Raw genomic sequence first — 11635 nt, forward strand, 5'->3', positions numbered from 1 at the left:
GACAAATTCTGTCCTTGATAACTTCATTATCCCTGCTGATCCCTCAGGGACTGCTTATTGTTCCATGGCCCACAGGTATTCCCTTGGGCCGTACTGTGTTCCCTCAGCATCTCTAGTATAGTTTTTATTTCAATTTTTTTTCCCCATACTTCAGCCCCCTTTTTCTGGCAGAGGCTGCTATATTGATTCACATCTAGCAAGAGTCAGCAATGTGAGGGTAGTCTTAAATAATAGGGTTTGTGCCATCTGCTCTCTGTGAGCTCCAGTGAACTCCATAAAGCTGCTGTGGGGCCTTCCTAATGTGCGCTGTCTTGTCCCCCTCTCCTCCACCCACACCACAAGGACAGAAAGCAACAGAAACTTGGAGTGCTCAGGAACAATCCTTATTATGGAGAGAGGCTGTCTCACGTTTGAGGGTGAGCATTATTCTCTTGATGCCTTTGGGCGTCTGGCGCTTGGTTGTATATTGCCACCATCCTACCCCTGCCAGTGAACTTTGGAGTCTGGTCATCTTGAGTGTTCTTTTGGGAAGAACTTGGCTCCTAATGCTGATGGGGACTGCTCTGGAATCCCGGCCGGCCTGATTTTGCCAATTACTGATGCTGAGAGGCACGTCCTGCTATAGGACTCTCTTGGTAACCAGGGCTGGTTTGTGAGAGGGGTGCTGCTCAGCCAAGCTGGGGTGAGGATGTGGAAGTGGGCACTGAATCACCTGCAGATCTAACTCCAGGCCTCACCATCTCCAGGGTGCTGAGGGAGGAGCCCAGGTTTTGCTGCATCCCTCCACGAACATGTCCGGATTCATATTCATGATGCAAGAGCTGTTTTGAGCTAATAGCGTGCTGAGGAGATTTGCAGAGAGTGAGAAAAAGAACTCTCATGAAGACAATGAGTCTCCAGACTACCTAATGACTACTTAATGAGTGTCTAAGCATTGCACTGTTATTGAATTTTAATTGCCTTCTCTCTGTCTTTGTGCTTTAAAATGAAAAAGGAGAAAACACTACATGTAATGAGGGCAGATGATTAAAAAGTAATACCTAAGAGACAGCCAGGCATGTGTGGATAAGACCACAATAATAATGCAATGAGAGAAAGCAACACTACTGTGTGCTTGCCACCTCTTTAGATAAAAAGTGTGTTTTTACAATTGTTAAAAATTTAAGTTATTTTCAGCATCATTTGGTAGAATAATAGATTTATGTGCATCTGTGAGGCAATTAAAGTTACACTGAATGAAATATGGGTTAATTGTTAATGTACAAAAAATCCAATCCACATTACCAGGTCAGTGCAGATGGGCTTTTTAAAGATTGCTCTTTGGTGTTGTGTTGTTACTGATGTCTGCTTGGATTATTTTCCATCATATTAGATGTGCAAGCATAACTGAGCAGTAGATAGCAGGAAGGTGTTAACGAAAAGAGACAAAGGGAGCCCTATATCTGTATCCATAAAGCATTTAAGCATGTAGTTAGCTTTGTGCACCAGCCCCACTGCTGCTAGGTGAGCAGTTGTGCTGCCAGGAACACAGGTGGGTACTACTGAGAGAAGCACAGGACAGGGACTTTTTGCTCCACAGCAAGGTCTTGAGATCTACAGGTCCCAGCTTTGAGTCAATGAGCACCATCACTGGTGTTCTTGACATTGCCAGCCCTTCACAGGTTGTCCAAAACGTCTACCCTGGATAGTGTTAATGACACCATTAGCTCCTGAGCTGAATTCAGGCTAATGTAGTTCAGTTATCTGACAATAATAAGCTGAAAAAAGCAATGTAGAAGACACTGTTGTTCTAGGGAGGCGTTATTTAACACCAGGAATGCATGAAGGAGTTGACTGAGACAATGTGGGGGAAGCCACTGAAGAAAGAGCTGCTGTGTGTCACTTCATCCTCACCATCATCCTCAACATCCCTGGCAATGGAACTCCTTCCCAGAAAAGGTCCTAGCCTAAAAAACAGCTGAATTATTCCCTTACAGTCTAGTTAGTCACAGAGCCAGAGAGCTATCTCTTGTTGCAAAGTAAAGAAAATGTTCAGTTGTGTTAAGGAGACTGTAGAGACCCAGATCAGGAACCAAGACGCTAAATCTGGATGGGACAGGAGAAGAGACAAGACAACACAAATTAAGTTTGTTTTGTGTTTCCTCCTTCAGCAGCCTTCCTAGTGTCCACAGGCACTTTCTCAAATGCTCCTGGGACACATCAGTACAAAAGTGAATATCCAAAATGGCATGCAGCGAAGCTGCTGAAATTACCTGCGATCTATATGGTAGCATTCTGGAAACAGCCAAAGATTCAATAGAAAGCATCCCCTGAAGGCTTCAACCACCAGCAGGGAGTTCCCAGAGGACATGGCAGTTTGCCTTTGCTGGTAGCCCTGTCAGAACCAGCATGACCCCTGCTCTCAGTGACTGACTGCATGCTCCCACTAACCTGCAAACTAGAGGTGCATTTTTTTACTAACAAAAAGTGTTTGCAGGCAGAAAAATAAAATGGGCCATTAGGCAGTTTTCTGCTCCCTGGAGCTTCATTGCTGTGCACCCTCTATATCCAAAGAGCAAATGCTGATTTTTCCAAGATACTGTATGGGTAGGTTTTACTTTGGTGCATTTTAAACCTCCTGACCTTGCAAGCCACCAGCATAAGCAGAGCAATGGCTTAATGCTGAGGGCTGTTACACGAGGCACCATGTGCTCATAGTGCCTGAGGCAGGCGCTGAGCCTGGACAGTCAGGGGACGTGTTCCAATTATCTTCAAAACACATACTGTGTATGCTTTTTGTATGGACTACTCTTTCACCTATTTAACAATATTAGTTCAATTGAACTAAATAAATGTAAATTTAAATAATCAAAAGAGAACAAACTTTTTTTCTTCCGTCTCTGTTTGTTTGGATCTAAGAAGCCCTCTAGGATGAGAAGGAATAACCTCAAGTTGTGCCAGATTGGTTCAGGTTGGATATTAAGACAGACTTCTTCTCAGAAAGAGCAGTGAGGCAGTGGCACAGACTGCCCTGGGAAGTGGTGCAGTCACCATCCCTGGGGGTGTTCAAGAACTGTGTGGATGTGGCATTGACGGATGTGGGGGTGGGCTAATGGTTGGATTAGATGATCTTAGAGGTCTTTTCCAACCTTAATGATTCTGTAATTCTCTCATGAGTGAGTTCGGGGTACTGTGCATCGCAGCTGTTTCCAAGTCCTTGAAGCATTTCAGAAAAGTCTCCCTCCATGTTCCCAATGATAGAAGTAAAACTTACGGGTACAGCTTTTCAGAAACTTTGGATCAATTGTTGCAATCTCTGTTTATAAACAACTACCTTTTAAGTGACAGCAGAGCTGTGTTGGTGTCACATCCATTCTTCTGATTTTCCTTTCTGAAGAGTTGATATTTTCCTTTATGCTTTCCAAGCATTGCCTCCACTTTAAATTAGTTCTGAATGTTTGAAGTAATTACAAACAAGGATTCTTCCTGGGGATGAAAGCAAAGCATCAAGGAAAACATCACAGCAAGACAAGAATGATGTTCTGGCTGAAGAGACTCCACAAAGCCAAACATCAGAGAGTCAACTCAGTAAAGAACTAAATTTTCAGCTACCAAAAAAAGAAGCAGATTTCCAGAATTCTTCCATTTAAAGAAATATCTAAGAGGCTGTAATAAAAAGAAGCGCTATTTAGGCTTAATCTTAGAAAATAAACTGACAGTATTCTAGTGTCATCAGCACCTGAATCTAATTCCTTGCCATCAAATACTTATTTTATTGCTAGATTTGTAATCAGAAGAGATGGTAGAAAAGTTGTGCTATTATTGTCATCTAAGAAAAATACGTTTTTTTAATTAATCAAAAGTTTGGCAGCCGAAAGTGTAACATGGCCTGGATGAGTGAATGTGGAGAAAGATGCTTATCTTCGGGATTGATGTCTTTTTTTGTATGAAAGTAAAAGGAATTTGAAAATGCCTGAAGTATGAATTATATAAACTGGTTTTGTGAAAATGAGCTTCAATCAAACAAGCTTTGATTTCCCAAAGAGAATAACACACATTTTGCACTTTCAGTGTATTCAGTTGCAATCAAAAAGGCTGGACAGATTTGACTTTTCTTTCTTTCTTTTTTTTTTTCTCTGGCAATAAATTCGAGGATTTGTGAAATCTGAGATGGTATAATAATGGCCTCAAGTTGTGCCAGGGGAGATTCAGGTTGGATGTTAGGGCAAATTTATTCTCCAAAAGAATGATCAGGCACTGGAATGGGCTGCCCAGGGAAGTAGTTGAGTCACCATCCTTGGAGGTATTCAAGGGAAGCATTTAGATGTTGTACTGAGGGACATGGTTTAGAGGGGAAATATTGGTGCTGGGTGGACTGTTGGTCTGGATAATCTTGGAGGTCTTTTTCAACATTGGTGATTCTATGATTCTAATGATTCCCATTAATTATAATGGGTGGTGTTCTCAAATCCACAAAAATTTATATTTCTCCATGGTAAAGCACCAATGCAATTAAAGCAGTGCAAGAGCAAGAAGAAAATATTCCCTGAGAGCCACAGACCTCCTTGTATAGATCATGCCTCTGGTGTATGGTAGTAGAGCTTGGTAAGGATGACTAACAGAATTTCAGGCCAAAATGGGAATCTGTTTCTGGCTGTGGGAACTCCAGGAACAGTGTGCATTTGAGCCATCCATGGGTGCTCCATCTACCTTCGTCTCAGAAACAACCTCTGAAATAGAGGTGTGTAAAGGTAACTTAAAACTAATGGACCTTTCCAGGGAAAGGAGCGTTAATCCTTAGCCGTGATCTGCATGAAGTAAGCAGTTGAACCCTTGGAATGGCACTTTCCCCATAAATCTGCTTCACCTCAGCATCAGCTCTTTTCCAGATGTAGTTCAGTGTGCTATATTTGGAGCTCAGAAAGCAATCCATCCAATAACGGTGACCTCCAGGGAGCCCTCTCACACTGCTCATTGTGCTGTAAGTCAGCAGAGACAGAACAACATGGGAGAGGTGAGGCCTTGCCCAGGGCCCACAGCCTGGCACAAGCCATGGGTCAGGGCTTCTCCTGTCCCGCTCTGGGCTTCTTCCTGGATCTGTGGGACAGGAATGTGAGACATCACATGGGCAATGCCATACACAGCAGGTAAAACTTCAGTGCTGCTGCTACGTGTATGGAAGGAGTCTGCACAGCTGAACTGCTGTGCGGAATGTTGTGAAGTCGCCATCGCTGGAGGTGATCAAGAGCTGTCTGGATATGGCGCTGAGGGACATGGTCCGTGGACAATACTGGTGGTAGGTAATGGTTGGACCAGATGATCTTAGAGGTCTTTTCCAACCTTAATGATTCTATGATCTGTCCATAATTCCAACAAGGCATAGTCTCATCCAAATGATAGAGTTGGGGCTGAGGTGCAAAGGGCTATTGCTTTCTGTATCATTGTAACCATTTATCCCTATTCCTTATGCCTTTGTCACATCGTTCTCACAGCTATGAGTTACTGTCACTGAAGACTGGAAGCAATTTACTGCCACCTACGCACAAATAGCTAATTATAGCCCAGGAGCAGGCAGAAGGAGCCAGGTACATTATGAATCTGTTTTTATTAATGAGCAAGCAGCTAGGCTGAGGATTTCCAACTATGCTCTGTGTGTCGGCAGCAGATTTGCTAATATCCTGGCTTCTGTTTCAGGAACTAGTAGAGCAGTCCTGCAGAGTAGATGTATGCTCCCAGTAGGGAGGGGGCTATAACTGATGAGTGACAGAGCCCTGAAAGAAGTACATGCCCTCAAACACCATTGCCCATTGGCTTTTAATCACCCATTAAAACCCACAAACTTTGATATCTGTTGTGGAAGCAGGACAGAAACTCATTTGGTGGTGACATGAGCTTTAGGCATTTATTCTCTGAAAGAGCTCTCTTGCTTGGAGTCATGACTTTCTGCTTTTCCTTCCTTGCATAAGCACTGCTGTTGTTTCTGACTGTCCAGAGCTTGGTTACTCCTCAGTTCACCACTGTTGTCTGTGAGCACTAACAGCACTGTAAACATGCCAGCCTTTGCAGAGTCAGATAGGACTGGCACGACTGGGCTGAGGTTTCCCACAACTGGAATTGCTGGGGTACATCCCATCAGTCCTGCAACTTTATCCAGAACAGGGCACTGGGGAGCACTGGAGAGGAGGCAATGCTCCTCCTCCTACCTAGCAAATCAAATGTGAAGAAGAGATCGCACAATGTGCGGCCTTCTGCAATACTGGAGCACTGCTAAATGTGTCTGAGTTTACATCTGGGTCTGATGAGTTTAATATCAGCCATCAAACATAATAGAGCAGACTGTCTGAATTTCCTTCCTGGGATAATAAGATATACTTAAGTAGGAATGATTCTTTTCATGTTAATAAACTGACTGAGTGCTTCTCATTGCATTGGCACCGTGAGGAATTTGAACTCAATTCAGAACAAAGCCCTTGATCTGCCAGCAGGCTGAGTGGACGTTGTTTGAATTATGCCCTTGTTTTAAGATTTATTAATGTGATGGTAAAGCTTCCATCTTTCAGCAAATGGTTGCTGTTGAAATATGAACTCCTTCGTTAAGGGAAATTAAGGAAGTGTAATGGACAACAGTGTGCTCTGAAATGTCATTCTTGTTGTATAAGCTTTGTGTTAGGATCCTGCAGCCAGGCTGGATCACCAGCAGCATACCTGCTCAGCAAGCAGAGCAGCTCCAGAGGATGTAGAAGTGAAAAAACAAGCTGGGGCAAATGAATGAGAAGGGAAATGGCAAAAGAGCAAACCATTGGGACACATCAGCACAGGTAAGCCCATGTGCACTACACAGCTCCAGAGAAGCACCAACTTGCTCACATGAGAGCATTCTGTGCACAGGGATGAAGATGGGATGGGAGTCAGAGATGTTTGCAGTAGAGAAACTCAAAGGTACTGGCTGGCGAATCAGACAAAGCAGTGGCTGGGGACAAGCAGATGTCTCCATGCTAAGCTAGAAATTGGTTTACAGTCCCTGCCCCACTCCTTTCACCACCTATCTCAAAACCTCAACTGTAATTTCTGCTCCTGCTGAGATGACCCCACTTTACTGATTTCCTGAGATCCTATAGAAATCACAGGGGATAGCAATGAGCTGCACAAAGAAATGAGCTGTTTGCAGTATCACTGAGACACCCGTTAAGTGGCTCACAGAATTCCTTACTGACAGCTCAAAAACTATCTGTCAGTGGGGAACTGTAATCCAACTGTTTGTTTTTTTTTTGTTTTTTTTTTTTTCCCCAGGGGAATTTGAAAGTATTGGAATGGAGCCAAAAGCATTCTGTGCTCCTATCAGTGGTCTGAAATGGAACGTAATTTCTTTGCTGACAGAATGTGATGGCACAACAATTTGTAATGGGGAAATGACAGAGAAGGCAGGGCAGCCATGCAGGGTAATCTGGTTGTGGTGGGAAGCAAAATGCATGCAAGAGAGGCCAGTTCCTGGGCTATGGTCACCAGATGCAGAGCGGAGAATTACCTCACCCCTGGAGAGCTCCTTGGGCCTATGCAGAACCAGCACCTGAGTGAGCATTTGTAAGACAAAATCTTTGCTGATGGACATTACTAACGTGTAGAAAAGAAGGACTGGGAAGTATAAATAGGGGGGGTGGGAGATAATGACAGACAGTCTTTTGTGCATCACCTGGCATTCTGTTGGTCTGAAAACATATATGAAGACAATGGAGAGGGGCAGAAAACACCCACACCAGTGTTTGAGCACTTCTGCTGAGTCATGTAGGCAGTTTATTTTAACAAAGATAGAAGATTAGAAGATGACTCGTCGATTCTTCATGTTGGGAAAAATAACAAGTACATAAAGCTTGCTTGTACTTCAAGACAAAATACGTCCCAAAGCCTGCAGCTGAGCAAGGAATCCAGCCGAGCTCAGGTTGGCACATTTACTGGTGAGGACTGGTGGAAAGGCAGAACATCAGCCTCAAGTGACCTGCAAATCACTACCTGAAGACCCTGTGCAGGTCTGAACAGCACAGTTACAAGGTTCAGGCCTCAGCTCGCTGTGGAGTTCTGTGGGTGACAGTAGGTGAAACAAAAGGACTGGGATATTCAGGGAGCGATGGCCTTTCTGCCTTCCTGGGCAGCTCTGCAGGTATGCTTTTTATGTATTGGTGCAAGCAAGCAGCAGTTATTTTCATCAGCAGGACCTTTTTGTGTTTGAAAGTGCTAGAGAGAATGTTAGCTGATTGGAGAAGTGTTCTCTTCTTAAGGAACATCACACTAGGAGTGTCAGTCATGGCTGGTTTTCTTTTCCAAGAAAAACAATGCAGTGAATTTCACACTTATACTACAGCATCTTTTATTTAATCAAGAAAAAAAATCTTCAGAAGTGTTGCTATACCTGATTGCAAAAGCCTTAATCAGTCTTCTCTAGTTTTAGCTGCATTTGCTTCTGAAAAGATCGTCACCTCCCATTGGAAGTGCAGCAGAACATGGAGGGCAGCAATTATTCAGTTAGGAACGATTTGCTATTGCTTCTGCCTGGTTAGTCTTCCCTCACTCAGCTGATGCCACTCAGAAAAGGGCTTTTGTTGAAAGGAGGAGATGCTTAACAGGCTTGACAGATTGCAGCATAATTGGCTTAATTCCCCAGAGACTAAGACTCAGAACAACTTTTCAAAGTTGAAACAAAAGTGGTCCAAGAAATTCTTTTTCACTTTAGCACACAGAGCACCTCACCACAGATAGATTTGCCTGGGAAGTATTTCAGAGTCCCTGATTGGACCCGGTATGTTGTTCCCATTGCTTTCCTGCTACTTGTTATAATTATCTCCCTAAATTAATTTTCATTAATTGATTTGATTGAGCCTATTCAGATGAAGGTAGCACTTCTTCTGATACCTTAGTTCCAATGATTTAGACCAGCTGCTACCTATAACTGTCCCTGGCTTTGTTCTGTGAAGTCCAAAGCTGTTATTTCTAGTTTTTAGTTCTAGACTGCCAGAATATGCCCACTGCTCATGGGCAGAAAGAAAAATGGATTAAAACCACAGTGTATTCCTTGAGACAGAGACTTGCCTAGATTCTGGAAACTGAAGCTGTTGTTGAGCATCTCCCACAGTCAGGGGGTAAGGAGCACTGGCTCAGAGGGACAGAGTAGATGTGTGAGAGGTGAGCAGCAACTGCAAATTACACCTTAAGCACAAGAAATAAGCTTTATCAAACATATGATCAGAGAAGCTGTGGTGCCCCGTTCCTGGAGGCATTCAAAGCCAGGTTGGATGGGGCCCCAGGCAGTCTGATCTGTGAGCAGCAGCCCTTCCCACTACAAAGAATTTGAGCTCAATGATTTTTAACATCACTTCCAACTCAAACTATTCTATGATTCTGATTTGCTATCTGTACTCTATGTGTGCATCAGGCTGCTGATGGCAGCCCAGAGCCAGCTGTTTACCCACTGCCTGTCCATCCCCAAATCGTGGCATTCTGGTTCCTTCTCAGCCCCACAGCTCTAACCTGAAGAAAGGTGACAGTTGTCCTTCTCTGACTACCCAAACAAAGAGGCTCTATGTGGTATTAAACACACAATATTTGGGGTTTGAGTTAGTACGTTTAAAGTGTCCTCTGAATGAAACAAAACAGTGTAAGGAGGTGAGTGCCTCACTCACTGTACTATCTACTCTCCCCCCATTTCAGAGTTGGGAAGTGCTGATCCCTCTCATGTTCATTTTCATGGAAAGTATAAGCCACTGCTGGAAAGAAATGTGGTTACAGCTCCAGATCCCACCTATGGGAAGGGAGGGCTGGGAGCACTGCAGCACAGGCACTGAAGGATTTGTCAAGGTTTAATGTGGACAGGCACAGATGCAGCAGGTGTTTGCCACAGGTGTGCTGGAAAAAACACTATACCTTGCCAGATTTTACTGCTGATATGCTCTGTGGTTTAGAGGTCTCACTGTGCAATGTCTTCCAAAACCTAGATTACCCAGAATGTGAAAATCTATAATTGTTTTCAGATCCCCAGTGCTCTTTCAGTAGTCTGCCTTGACATGATGTCTTGTCCAATTTATAGGAGGGAGAAGAGGTTCTTTGATATACGTATACCTCATGTGAGATTAAGAAGCAATGGTCCAAATGGTGGTCCAACCAGCTTATTACAAATCTTAATCAGGAAGACGGGAAAGGGGAGAAGGGTGATAAAAAAGATAGGAAATAGAAGCAAGGAGCCTTTGTAGGAAGCAAGAGGGAAATCACCATGCATCCAGCGTGGTTTGTAGTTCAGTCACTGATCTGCAGTAGTAGTGGGTCATCAGGCGTTGTTGTTCCATTGATGATGACAACTTTTCAGTGTTAGTACCAACTTATTTATAAGTCCAAAGTGGTCGAGTCAGCTCTTTGGAGTGACAGCTCAAATCCAAAGTGGTTGAGTCAGCTCTTCTTGGAGTGGCAGCTCCTGGCTCTGGGAATCTCAGCAGAAACTCCTTTGTTCCCATCTTCTGGGCCTTGCCAGCAGATAAGAGGGAGCAGGGATGCCCACATGCATCCTGTTTTTCACAGGACAAGATAGTATCATTCCCCAGTTTTCCCATACTAAGCTGGAGCTATTTAGTCACAGGCCAGATCTTCCACCGGTAAACATTCCTGAGCACTCTCTTCTAGAAGCAAACAGCTCTGGAGGAGGTGCTTTCAGATGTCCACAAAGTAATGTTGATTGTCACACGTTAGCACCCATTACTTGCCTCCTCAATAAATGAGTTAGAGTCTTATCACAAGAAATACCTCAGGAAGCATGCTTTGAGCCAGAAAACAAAGAAGGGTTCTCACAGATGACAGTGCATACTCTGGTTCTCATGCTCTTTTTATAGGATGTAGTTTAAAGTGCTGCTGTACAAAGTCTGCATCCAGTAGCTGAGCAGCTGGGCTCTCCACAACTACTTCTAGATGCATAATGGGTAACTGGAAAGGGCAGCTGATAACAGCTGCACAGACTGATAACCCTATTGAAGCATTAGCAAGCCTGGATGACCTGCAGCATGGACTGGGCTGGCTTTGTAAGGAACTTGCTCTGTGTCTGGTCCCCAGTATGAAGTTTTCTTTCTCTGTTCCAAGAAAGAACAAGTCAGCCTTTAGGGGTGACTTCTTCCAAAAGATTCAGTGCTTGATTCCCAGTCTCAGTATTCATGCTCTCTCCTCAGCAGCTGCTTAGTCCTGGAAGTCTATTTCCAAGAGAAAGCCATCTGCCAGAACTCAACTGGCAACAGCAAAGGCTGCATTCAAGCTTAGTAATGTGAACCTGAGAGAAAGAATAGTTGTCCAAAATGTTGTTCTTGTTGAGTTAGTTTTCCCTAGTTGCAGAGAAACGACAGCAGAAGAATTGTTTTTGTTAAAAGGGACAAGAAATCTCTAATAGAATAGGGGAGTGATTACTATCACAACTAATTTCTGGAGTGTATCTATAACTAAACAGTTTTTACTCAGTTTGCTTCTGGTGAGTTGTATAATCAACAAATATACAATTAGCAGAGTGGTGTGGTTAGGCTGGTATTTTACAGGTCATATAACTAGAAAATTATCATAGTAGAAAGAGATAATCAAAAATAATTGAAATGCTCACCTGGGTCTGCAGAAAAAAACTCTAAAGAGAAGGAGAGAT

At 43.5% G+C, this 11635-nt stretch overlaps 1 protein-coding gene across 1 annotated transcript in view; it reads left to right on the forward strand.

The window, feature by feature from the left end:
- The window catches only part of NEK11 (NIMA related kinase 11), a 113016-nt gene that overhangs the window by 90469 nt on the left and 10912 nt on the right, over positions 1–11635 (forward strand). The window lies entirely within an intron of this gene.

Source organism: Meleagris gallopavo, chromosome 6 (assembly GCF_000146605.3).
Source record: "Meleagris gallopavo isolate NT-WF06-2002-E0010 breed Aviagen turkey brand Nicholas breeding stock chromosome 6, Turkey_5.1, whole genome shotgun sequence".
Lineage (NCBI taxonomy): Eukaryota > Metazoa > Chordata > Aves > Galliformes > Phasianidae > Meleagris > Meleagris gallopavo.